Source organism: Scyliorhinus canicula, chromosome 18, assembly GCF_902713615.1.
Source record: "Scyliorhinus canicula chromosome 18, sScyCan1.1, whole genome shotgun sequence".
Lineage (NCBI taxonomy): Eukaryota > Metazoa > Chordata > Chondrichthyes > Carcharhiniformes > Scyliorhinidae > Scyliorhinus > Scyliorhinus canicula.
This window is the reverse complement of record NC_052163.1, coordinates 91,611,552-91,624,925: the sequence shown is the minus strand read 5'-3', so window position 1 is coordinate 91,624,925 and position 13,374 is coordinate 91,611,552. Positions and strand designations below refer to the sequence as shown.

Here is a 13,374-nt window from a genome sequence, read left to right as displayed (position 1 = left end):
GGTTGTGAGTCTTCAGAACTCCTTGCAACTAGAGAGTTGTGGAGACAGAGTCCTTGTGTATATTTAAGGCTGTGCTAGATAGATTCTTGAGCAGTAAGGGAATCAAGGGCTATGGGGAAAGGGCAGGCAAGTGGACCTGAGGAATGTCGGATCGATCATGATCCTATTGAATGGCAGAGCAGGCTCGAGGGGGCAGCTGGCCTACTCTTCCTATTCCTTATCGTCTTATCGCCTCCAAACTCCTTTGCATGCAAGGCTAATGCACCATTTGCCTTCCTAATTGTATGCTGTTAATACCAATATTTCCAAATCTCTCACCTTTTAAGAAATGTTCTGCTTTTTCGTTCTAACTGTCCAGGTGGATAATTTCATATTTTCACAAATTCTAATCCTTCTGCCACCTTCTTACCCAATCACTTAACTGGTCTATATCCCTTTGCAGCCTTGTTCCACACAGCTTAGCTTTGTATCAGCAAATTTAGATGTATTACACTCGGTCTCCTCATTTAAACCATTGTTGTCGATTATAAATAGGTGAGACTCAAGCACTGACCCTTGTGGCACTTCTATTAGTTACACCCCGCCATGCTGAAAATAACCCGTTTATTATTACTCTCTCTTCTGTCCATTAATCAATCCCCCATTCATGTTAATAAATTACCCCCATTCCCATGAGTTCTGATCTTTATAAGTGATTGAATTCACTCGGGCTAGACATAACAAACTAGTGAGAGACGTTATAGCTCATGGAATAAAAGGGACAGTAGCAATGTGGACATAAAATTGGCTGAATAATAGGAAGACGAGAGTAACACTCATTGGATATTTTTCAGGCTAGAGCAAGGTTTATAGTGGTGTTGCCCAGGGGTCAGTATTGAGACTCTTCCTTTGCCTGATTTGTATGAATGATCTAGATCTCGGTGTGCAGGGGACAGTTTCAGAGCTTGTGGATGATACAACACTTGGGGGTATTGTAAACTGTGAAGAGGGCAGTGTAGACTTCAAAAAGGCAGGGAAATGTTGGTGGAGTCGGGTGATGGATGGCAGATGAAGTTCAATGCGGAGAAGTGTGAGATGATGCATTTTAATAGGAAGAACATGGAGAGACAATATAAAATACGGAGTAAAATTCTTAAGGGGCATAGGAGCAGAGGGACCTGGGTATATATGTGCATAGACCATTGAAAGTGGCAGGACAGGTGTAGAGAGTAGTTAATAAAGCATATAGTATTCTGGGCTTTATTAATAGGGGCATAGAGTACAAGAGCAAGGAAGTTGAACTTATATAAGACACTTAGTTAGATCTTAGCTGGAGTAATGTGTACAATTCTGGGTGCTACTTTATAGGAAGGATGTGAACGTATTGGAGAGAATGCAGAAAATGTTTACAGGAATGGTTCCAGTTATGAGAAACTTCAATTATGAGGATAGATTGGAGAGGTTGGGACTGTTCTCTTTGGAGAGGAGAAGGCTAAGAGGAGATTTGATAGAGATGTTCAAAATCATGAGGTGGCTGAGCTCCTAATTTAAAGTGCAGCCAAATTGTCTCCATATTCTCAATGTGGAAACCATCACCGGGTTACCCAAATACTTCCCTGGGGTCCCAACCCACGACATGACCCTGACTCCATCTGCACCCAAACTGCCTCCTGATCCCCACACCAGCCCAACACCGTCTCCGCATTCACCACCCAATAATAATATATCAAATTCGGCAACTCCAAACCACCTGACTGCCAGTCCCTCTGGAGAACTGTTTTCTGAATCCTTGCTACCTTGTCCGCTCAAATGAAGGATGAAGTCAATCTCTCCACACCCACAAAGAATGCTTTCAGTAGAAAAAATAGCAAACACTGAAACAGGGACAGAAACCTCGGTAGAATATTCAGCTTCACCCATAGGACACTGCCCACCAAAGACAGAGAGAAACTATCCGGTAAATCGGCCTTAAACCTCATCACCAGGCTCATAAAGTTTAACTTACAAAGCAGGGCCCAGTCCCGAGCTACAGACACCCCTAAGTACCTGAAATGAGTGCACGTTAAGCAGAAGGGCAACACCCCCAGATTGGCTCCCTTACCCAGCGGAGTAACTGAAAAATATTCACTTTTCTCCAAATTCAATTTATATACTGAAAACGCACCAGACCACTTCAACAAAACCATAATGTCCCCCATTGTGGGGACCGGGTCTGTGACATACAAAAGAAGATCATGAACGGACAGGGACACCCTATGCTCTACACCCACCCCCTCAACTCTCCCTCTCCATTGACCCAAATTCGTCAGAGCGATGGCCAAAAGCTCAATCGCCAATGCAAAAAGGAGTGGGAATATATGGCACCCCTGCCTCGTTACCCTGTGTAGCTTGTTATGGGTCAGGGTTTAAAGAACCCCAAAGTGTATCATGGAGTTCACCTGACCCACAACTAATAATAGATTGTGGTATGGGGAGCACACGGCCCACTCTACAAGTGTGGTCCTTCAGAAATAGAAAAGTTATTTTTTAAAGCAAAACAATGTTTATTCTATGAACGCACATTAACCTGTTTTAAAACAAACCGTGAACATCTAAGCAACCATTAATTTAAATACAACCCCAAAGGCTTCTACACTAAGTAACCCTGTAAGCTGTCCTTTTAACATCCAAAAGACTGAACAAACCTTCAAACAGGAGCACATTAAGTTTACATTCAATAATGAGACCTTTTACAATTCTGGCTTCATCAAATGATCCATAGATAGTCTTTGGATGGCAGAGATCAATATTACATCTCTTTGTTTAAACTTCAGATGCAGCTCACTGAAAAACAGACCCAAGACACACCCAAGCTTTTTTCTCAAACTGAAACTAAAAAGCAGATGTAGAGCTCAGCTCCACCCACACTCTGACATCACTCCAGTAAAATGAGCAGCTCCATTTCTTAAAGGTATATTTCTTAAACACCCATTTCTTAAAGGTGCTCTCACATGACAAGCTGAAAATATCTTGCACTCACAATAGCCGAACCAATGCCACACATTTGGGCCCTATTCCAACCTGTTCCAACACCACAAACAAATCATCCCACTCTATCCTTATCAAAAGCCTTCTCTGCATCCAAAGCCACAATAACTTCATGTTCTCCCCGTTTCGACAGGGAGAGATGGGGCGGCACGGTGGCACCTGCGGTTTGCACTGCTGCTCACATCGCCCAGGCCCTGAGTTTGATTCTGACTTTGGTTGACTGCTTGTGTGGAGTTTGCACATTCTTCCTGTCTCTGTGTGGGGTTCCTCTGGGTGTTCCAGTTTCCTCCCATAGTCCAATGATCTGCAGGTTTGGTGGATTGGCCATGCTAAATTGCTCCTTAGTGTCCAAAAGTTAAGTGAGGTTACGGGGATAGAGTGGGGAGCTGGGCCTCGGTAGGGTGCTCTTTCAGAGGGGCCGGTGCAGACTCAATGGGCCAAATGCCCTCCTTCTGCACTGTAGAGTTTCTATGATTCTATGATAATACCGCATTCAACAACCGTTCCACATTGAAGGACAAACACCCAAATGCCTACCTTTTACAAACACTGTCTGATCTTTCCCAACAACCTAAGGGAGACACTCCTCCAACCTAAGCACCAATCCCTTAGCCAAGGTCATAGCGACCACAATCAGTAAGGAGATCAGTCGGTATGACCCCCACTCCACCGGGTCCTGACCTTTCCTTAATAGAAGCAAAATGGATTCCTACATCATCATCTCCAGAAGAGACCCCAGCGCTCCTGAATCCTCAAACATCTCCACCAACAATGGTACCAACCCGTCGGCAAACGGTTTATAAAATACCACCGGAAACCCATTTGACCCCAACACATTTTCCTATAGCCGTCCAAACCTACTCAACCCTCAGTGGCTCCTCCAGCCCTTCAGATCCTCCCTCTGCACTGCGGGACATTCCAACCGCTTCAGAAACTCTGCCATATCCAACTCATCCCCAGGTGGCCCCGGCCGATACAACTTTTCGAAAAATGCCTCGAACGCGCCATTCACTTTGTCTGGTCCAGACACTACGCCACCCTCCATATCCCGAACCTGGATGATCTCTCGGGAGGCTGCCAGTCGCCTCAGCTGGCCAGCCAAAGGACAACTGGCCTTCTCACTGTATAACCCCCTTCGAGTGCTGCAACTGGCGCACTACCTTATCAGTGGACAAGTCAAACTGCGTTTGCAGTTTCTTCCTGCTGGCTAGGAGCTCTGGAGTGGGATCCTCCGAATATTTGCCAACTACCTCCAAAACCTCATCCACCAACCCTTGCCATTCCTCCCTTGCCTACCTAGCTGCGCTTTATGCAAGATTATCTCTCCTCTTACAGAATGGAACACGTTTTTGTTTTTATTTATAAATTTAGAGTACCCAATTATTTTTTCCAATTAAGGGGTATTTTTTAGTGTGGCCAATCCGCCTGCCCTGCACATCTCTGGGTTGTGGGGCTGAAACCCATACAGACACGGGACAATGTGCAAACTCCACACGGACAGTGACCCAGGGTCGGGATTCGAACCCAGTTCCTCAGCACCGTAGGCAGCCATGCTAACCACAGTGCCACCGTGCTGCCCTAGAATGGAACACTTGACTCACCCAACCCTTACAGAGCTTGACCTGGTCCTTCACCGCAGGTGGGTCTCCTGCAACAACACCACGTTGGCCGTCAAACTCTTCAAGTGAAGGAAATCTCTTGCACTTTTGACTGGGCCCCCCAACCCTGCACATTCCATTTAACCAAACAAATTGGGGGTTCCTCACCACCTCCCTCCCCCCCATCAAGTCAGCCATTTCCACTACGAGGGATTATCCCCTCCCCCCACCAAACTCCTGAAACCGGAACCCACTCAAGATGGCACCCAGCTCCACCCAACGCTGGGACAGAGAACAACCCCCAGTCACCGTCAGAAAACTACCCCCCCCCCCCCCCCCCCTCCATCTTAGAAACCCCCCAGCAACTTCCTCTTGAAACAGCTCCTCTCTCCACGACCCTCACTCAGATAGTGGAGGCTGGGATCCCTGCACCTGAACCAACCAAATGAAAAGCGTTGTGGCCGTCTTCGAAAGCAGGCACATTTCAGGGGCAGAGAGCAAGCACTAGGAGAGGAAGTCCTGAGTCAGGAACATCACCAAAACAGGCGCAGATCAGCCTCAACAACCACCAAAACATGAACAGCCTAGATGATGAACATAAGATACAAGCAAATTACTGCGGATGCTGGAATCTGAAGCCAAAGAGAAAATGCTGGAAAATCTCAGCAGGTCTGGCAGCATCTGTAGTGAGAGGAAAGAGCTAACATTTCAAGTCCAATTATTTTGTCAAAGCTGGTCATCTGTACATACCTGCCATCGCAGCCTGCTGCTCCTCTCAAGCTTGAAGGTCTCTGACTGGTCTTCCAGCTTCCGGAGCTTGCCTGTCATCCTTAATTGGATTGGAGCTGTCTCAATGCCAACTCAGAGAGCAATGAATATCCCAGTATGTGACTGTTTCTACCCTTAGTCTGTGCAGGATTGACTAGGGAAAAAAGCAGGCAGCGTCCCCACACCAGATTGGTCGCCCTAGCACCCCTACCTGCAGGTGATGCCAAGCAAGAACAGGATTGTGTTGAGCTTTGTAGCCACCCTTCTTGCAGTCTTAGAATAGTTTACTGTGCCTCACCATCAAGGTTTGTGCCAACCTAATGCAGGAGAAATAGCAGCAAGGTGGCTGTTGTTTTTTAAGGTACAGTACAGTAACTACAGGGCAAGTCCACATGACTGATATCTATATGGGATGAGGGGGAATAAGGCAAAAATAAATATGGAGGTAGGAAAAAGAAACCTGCTTATTTTAAAAGACCATCGAATAGCTGAAAGAAACCTCCCACACATTAAAATGCAAGTTCAGGATGGTAGATGCAGCATCTTCAAGAGAAAGTTCCCATACTCTCTGCCAATTTTACACTTTTCTTTTTAATGAACCAAAAGACAGCTGATTTCACAAAACCGAAAGGAGAGAGGTGACTTGGAAAAAAAAATCAAAACAAATTCGGAACGAACCTTGTTAAATGACAAGGCTCTTCTAAAATCCATGACTGACCTGAATAAAATTAAATAATTTTTGTGGGTCCTTATTTCACAGCTCACCGTCGCCACATTATAATTGTATCAATGTACGCTCACTGGGCTGTCAATTAACGCAGAAGTCTTTACACCTCTCAAATATCCTCATCTCAACACTTTTCATTATAACTGAGGAAGTTGGAATGGATTCTGCAGTCAGTGAATCAATTTAACTCTATTCCTCAATTTCTACACAAAGAATGCTTTTAATGGAGTGAATTGTAGAAGTTAATAATTTGACATTGTAATGATGGCTTTTCGAAGAATTCTGCATACCCTGTTTAATGGTTTTAAAAATTGCAGCGCGAATTTCAAACACACTCATATTTTTATTGACCGAGTTTTCACATTAGCTCAGTCAGTGACCAATCAGAGTGGAGAGTTCATTCGCGGGCCATTACTGTGCTGTCCCACCTAAGTCAGGGAAGATGGGAGGGGAACACTTTAGAGGTTGCATTTTACTGGGAGCAGACTGTTCACCCCACACCACTGTCCCTGGCCACCCCCTTCCCCCCACTCACCTTCCACCCTACCCGCCCAGAGTAAGTTGATCAGAAGCCCACTCACTCCTGCTAACCTGTCCCCCAGGGAGTTGAAGGGCGAACCATGAGAATTCCACCCCTTACTCAGGAGGTAGTGCTGCACTCAGGAGCTCCCGATGCTGCAGGAAATGTGTGTGTGTGTATGTGTGTGTGTGTGCATGCATGCGCCGGGGGGAGCAGGGTGGGGGTAATGGGTGGGTGAAGGTTCGACAGATGGGCACAGACGGACGGTGGCCCATTTCCAGTCAGCTAATCACAGCAATCATATTATGCCTTAGACAGCCTAGTATTATTCAGGTTCCTGGACGTGGTAACATGTCTAAATTATTCATTTTCATATGGCTGATTTTGATGCCCACCTACCTAACATACTATGCTAATGAGTTCAGGGGGGGTGGGAATCTGGCCACCTGACCTATTTTACATGCCCCCTCCTCACCTCAGCCCACCTCCCCAGTGCCCACCGAGGAAAACCCACCCGGCAGAGATACATAGCATCCATCCTTGAGTTTCAGCATCCCTTGAATAGGGGACAAAAATAAAATAAGCCAAGAATTATTACGATCCCGGACCAGACCCCAACAGTGGCTAGGATACTGAACAGAAATCCCAATATTTTATTTAAATTTTGTAATACTGTGAGGAAAGTGTACCTTGCTCCAGGAGTGATTACGCAAATAAATAGGGATATGGTATATTGGGTGCAATCTAACGAAAAAAAAGTCTGTCCTGGGCGGAATTAAAATTGCCGGGAATGACCCGGGTCTCTAAAGACACTTTTTTTTTTCTGACCTCAGAGAGAAACGCCCCACCGAGGTCACATTCGCTCCTCAGTGCAGGAAGAGAAAATGGAGTTCCAATTTCTCGAGCCCCGGATCTTCCCAACCCCCGAACCTACCTGTTGTGGCGGGGGGGGGGGGGGGGGGGGGGGGGGGGGGGGGGGGGGGGGGCGGGGGGTCCTCAAGGTCCCTCATACTCCACCTCATAAGAGTAGGACACCCCGGTGCCCAATTTCCCCAGCAAACACTCTGTGAGTCAGAACTGTTGCCAGTTTAGGAGGCCACACAGTGCCTAAAAACATGTCTCGATCTCCAGATCGATGTTTTTTTAGGAACGATGTTAAAAAGGAGGCAGATTATAAATTGAGGGGGGAGAGGTTGAAAGCCGGTAGACTCCGTGGATTTGTGTTGGCAGAATTACACCATATAATTAAGTGAGATTTTTCCTGTTGATAAATAGAAAATGATTTAATGTGAATAATGAACTGCTTTTGAGTCAATTACATTAATCAAATAGATATTGTTTAACAAATTACATGTCAGTGATTTATGTTGAGTATTAAATATAATCGTGACGAATTGACACAGCCTTAAAATACATGAGTTAAAGAGTATTTTTCGCTTGATGTGGCACTTAATGAAAGAAATGCATCTTAAATGTTGGATACCATACCACAGGATGAAAATAAACCCTTTGAATGTTTCCTCACACTATACACTTGGGATGCGATTCAATAACCTCGTCCCAACCAAGTTAGGCGCAGCGAGGCCGCTGAATCTCATCCAAGATCTTGTTTGCAGCAACTGGGTTCAGAATGTAACTTTTTCTTTTCCTATTCTATCCAGTTCCTTCCTTCTCTCCCCATTTATTCCCCTCCCCCCCTTCTGAAAATGCTACTGGTGTGTGTATCGGTGTGGGTATGGTTCTGTGAGTTTTCATTTCCCCTCCTCCATCTTGTTCATGATATCCGCAGGTATCATGACATGATCAGGAATGTGAATGTTAGCAAACTTTTCTACTCCCATTCTTAAGGACTAATCCTTTCTCAGATTGGCTACGTTTTTATTCTTTGTCACCTATCCCTGATTTACTTTGAACCAAGTGGCGTGCTAGGCTATTTCAGAGGGCAGCTAGGAGTCAACCACATTGCTCTGGGTCTTGACTCACATGTAGGCCAGACCAGGTAAAGATGGCAGATTTCCTGCCCTAAAGGACATCATTGAACCAGATGGGGTTATACAACAATCGATGATAGCATCATAGTTCCCATTGCTGAGACAAGCTTTACTATTCCAGATTAATTAATTAAATTAAAATTCAACCAGCTGCCATGGCGAGATTTGAACACCCATCCCCAGAGCATTAGCCTGGGCTCTCTGAATGGCCGGTCCTGTGGCATTATCACTATACCATCATCACCTCCCTACTTCAGTTCCACACCATGCATCACGCTTGCACATCAAAGTATGCAAAGAGGGATGGTAACATAACTAATAACTTGATCAACTGCTTAATCCTATGGGAAATGGACCAGCAGCAGGACAATGCATGGGATGGGAGTTCAGCTGTAACTCCTCACAGAATGAATAGCTGGCATATTCATGTAGCAGGAATTCTGCTAAATTGATACTCTAGTGCAGAACAAATGAAGTGCTGCACTGTTGGAGGTGCAACCTTTCAGATGGTATGTGAAGACCTTTCTGAAATGGATATAAATGATGCCAAGACACCAGAACAGGAGAGTTATCACTGGTGTCCTGACCAATATTTACCCCCCATCGGTATTGTTAACATATGTCTGCTGGTCACTAACACCTTACTGTGTGTTGGGAGCTTGATGTGCACAACCATGGGCTGATTTAGCACACATGGGCTGATTTAGCACAGTGGGCTAAATAGCTGGCTTGTAATGCAGAACAATGCCAGCAGTGCGGGTTCAATTCCCGTACCAGGCTCCCTGAACAGGCGCCGGAATGTGGCGACTAGGGGCTTTTCACAGTAACTTCACTGAAGCCTAGTCGTGACAATAAGCTGGTTTAGCACCGGGCTAAATCGCTGGCTTTGAAAGCAGACCAAGGCAGGCCAGCAGCACGGTTCAATTCCCGTAACAGCCTCCCCGAACAGGCACCGGAATGTGGCGACTAGGGGCTTTTCACAGTAACTTCATTTGAAGCCTACTTGTGACATAAGCAATTTTCATTTTAGGGGCTGTTTAGCACAGGGCTAAATCGCTGGCTTTCAGAGCAGACCAAGGCAGGCCAGCAGCACGGTTCAATTCCCATACCAGCCTCCCCGAACAGGTGCCGGAATGTGGCGACTAGGGGCTTTTCACAGTAACTTCATTTGAAGCCTACTTGTGACAATAAGCAATTTTTTCTTCAGTTGTTGCTTAACAACAGTTCAAAAATAGTTCATTGGCTGCAAAGGGTTTGGGGACATTCTGAGCTTGTGACAAAAATGCTATGTAACGGCAGAGTTTCCTTCCAAAGAACAAAGAAAAATTACAGCACAGGCCCTGCAGCCATCCAAGCCTGCGCCGATCCAGATCCTCTATCTAAAGCTGTCGCCTATTTTCTAAGGATCGGTATCCCTCTGCTCCCTGCCCATTCATGTATCTGTCTAGATACATCTTAAATGGCGCTATCGTGCCCGCCTCTACCAACTCCGCCGGCAATGCGTTCCCTTGTCTCGGCTCCTCTTCTGAAAGTACTTCTGACTCTTGTTAGAGTACAGTTCCACATCCGCGTGCTACCTCACACAAGTAGCTATTCTTCATTCAGTCTGGATAACGAGGGCCCAATGTTCCTCCCCTCTCCCACTGCAGGGGCACTGGACCAGCTCTCATGGAACCTTCCAGCCGAGCACACGGTGGGGCAGGCAAGCCATTGAAATTTCCCTTCACATCGGTGAGGCCGCAAGATCTCACCGGCATGAAGGACTGAAAGATTTTGGCCACCATCTTTCTTTTTAGCGCCCACCATCACACACCCCGAACTGATGGAACCAGACTCTCATGCTGACTTGCTCGCACTCTCATAACAGGACCACCCAAGTGACAAAAGGAGAATCAAAGCGTGAGCTGCTGGGGATGCCTCTCCTTCTTGTCCATGATATTATTGGTCCTTCACCTATTGCAGGCATAAACCCTGCTTCACCCAAGGAACAGCTCGGGAAATCCAGGAGCAATATAAAGACAATAACGAACAAAAATATATTCTCCAAAGGGCAAGTTGAGGAAAATTGGTCCCTGAATATTATCAAAAATACCTCGACTAAAATCTCGACTACATCATTCTTGGATGTCATTGATGAGGCAGGTATATATTGCGCATCCTTCATTTTCCTGGAAAGGTGCTATTTGTGGTGGCTTTGTACAACTGTGTCGCTTGCCTGGCCACTTCACAGAACACCCAATGTCCTCACAGAATGATTTCCCAGCAGGAATCGCTGAATGACACGGTCAGATGCGGGAATTCTCCCTCCAGAGATACTGAAGACAAGTGCAGAACTTCAACTGCTCCCCAGCTAGAATCATCTAACTCAGCACACACCCAAGGTTGTACATGGGACTTGTAGTATAAGGGCCTGGTATATATAGGGTTAATATGGGACTGAGTACAGTACCGCCCGCACAGTGATGTAAGAAGGAGACATGACCCAGAGCTGGGGTCAATGTGTTGAGCAGAGACATGTTAAGATCTAGATATGGATTTTAGCTCCTTGCCTGTACCCTTTACTCTATATATTTATAGTTACAAATAAACAATAAAGACATGCTGTTAACGTACAGAAGGCAACGAAGGCCTCCTGTAATAGACATGCACTGTAACCAACACCATTACAGCAGAAACCACCGTGCCTTAGTTCCAAACTGACCAGTGCATTTGTAGTTGATAACCTCCTTGCCTTGTTCAAAAGCGGAAAAGCGAGGGACCTTTTCCTTTGTGACAATATGGATAAGAAGGGTTCAAACAATTTCAGTTTGCTTGTAGAGGATGAATACTTACAGCAGTAAATAACTCCAAATGTGACGTTAATTTGAAGCTAATTTGACAATTTTGCCATCTCTCTCAAGAACTATTCTGTTTTAGAATTTATTTCAGACAGGCTTTGGATGTATTTATTATAAATAGTGCAATTTATCAGTTGACAGGAACGGCCTTGAAAGCTCAAGATATCAATTTTTACCTTTTTTCATTTCACTCTTACATTTTGCAGGGAGAAGTGATTTCCTTCTAACATTGTTTCGGAGTGAATTGAAAAATGTGGTACGACGGATTCTGTATTGTTCAAACAAGAACTGGGTGAATAGGGTCAGTAGTTGTGGTTTGCTTTAGCAGGTGTGGTAGGCAAATTATTCAGTGCTGATGCCCAACATCCCAAGTAATGGACTAATCGCATACCAGGATGAATCGAGATCACATGAATAGATTCTGATCCAGGGATTCTGGAGAGTGCTACGTGTTAAAAATTTTCGATTCGTAGCTGCAAATTAATTTTTTTAAATGACGGAAAGCACATCAAGAATTGACTCACCAATTGTGGGGAACCATGTCCAGTTATATCGCTATTTGCATATTCTGCAAAACCTAAAACCAGTGATTATTGATCGGTGGTGTAATACCGCATCATTGCACTAGGCCACCATTTAGTCATTTTTCTTTTGTAGTCATGGAAACCACAATTAAAATGGCCACTGTTGTTTTTATGATATCCCCCCACTGCGGTGCCTGTGTTAGCACATGACATCAGGGTCAATCAGATAGGTATGGTAACAAATCATGGACGCATTAACAAGCATGTGACGAATTGAATAAACGCTCATTTTCAACATATTGCATTTAATTAATTTCTGTAAATTAGATTTTCCTGCCAATTTTTTTTTCTTTTCCTCTCTCATTCACAGGCATAGTAGGGGGCTCCTTAATTAACTCCTGTGCCCCCCAAATCAGGGAACAAAATGCATTGGCGTTCCCACTACAGATTCACCAGTGATCCCATGCAACATGCATTTACATGGGAGTTGTGCTATATTTTCCAGGTGTAAGAACTCCATGTGAGCATTAAAAATAAATGCACAGTGGGTATTAGTACGAGAGTGTTAAAAGATTGTAGGGGAACAATGTGCATCAGGAATGCGAACCAATAGAATTGAAATGATTGTGACCCCCCCCCCCCCCTCCGCCTCCACCACCACTATTGAATGATTTGTGATTAACCTGCTTGACTAGTTTTTGTAGAAGAAAGGATACTTGAAGGCAGCAAGTACCAATGGAACCATTGTTGTCTCTCTAGTTAAAGTGTTCAGGAAAGCAGGGGAAAAGAGTCTAAAGGATAGGTGATGTTTTATGTAGTTACTGAGATTAAGATAGGAAATGTTCTATTTATCAGCACCATCTTTTTATATTTCAGTCTGGTGTGATGTTCTTTGATTTCTTAATGAGGATAGCTTTGAAGTATAGTGTCTCACAAAGAACATCAAGCGACATTTTGAACAAATGTAATTTATTTACACGACAAACTAAATATATTCATCTTGCTTGCTAAGATATAAAGGACTACAGATTTACTAAAGCTATGATACTAACTATTGAGCTCCTGATAACACGACTATTCACTATCTCGCCTAACAACCTACTCCCCGAATCAAGAGTATCACATGGTCCATGTGTATGCGCTTGATCGCCAACTAGTGGCTGGATGTAGTTACAGAAAATTGTTAAGCTTTCATTATTCTTACAACACACACATTGTCACATCCTCCTTCCTTTGAAGTTGTTTGGATATGCATTCAAACATATTTACAGTACATGATGCTTGTTGAGTCTATACATGGTTTCACAATATTATTGTCCATCAGTTAACAATTTATTTTTCCTTTTTATTTACAAATTAAGTCTGTCTGGTTTTGTCCTGAGACATGTAGATCTTGGCCGGGT

The 13,374-nt window shown here is 44.6% G+C and overlaps 1 protein-coding gene across 3 annotated transcripts in view; it reads left to right on the top strand.

Moving 5' to 3' along the window:
• sema6bb (sema domain, transmembrane domain (TM), and cytoplasmic domain, (semaphorin) 6Bb) overlaps positions 1 to 13,374 on the top strand; it is a 708,346-nt gene that overhangs the window by 430,901 nt on the left and 264,071 nt on the right. The window lies entirely within an intron of this gene.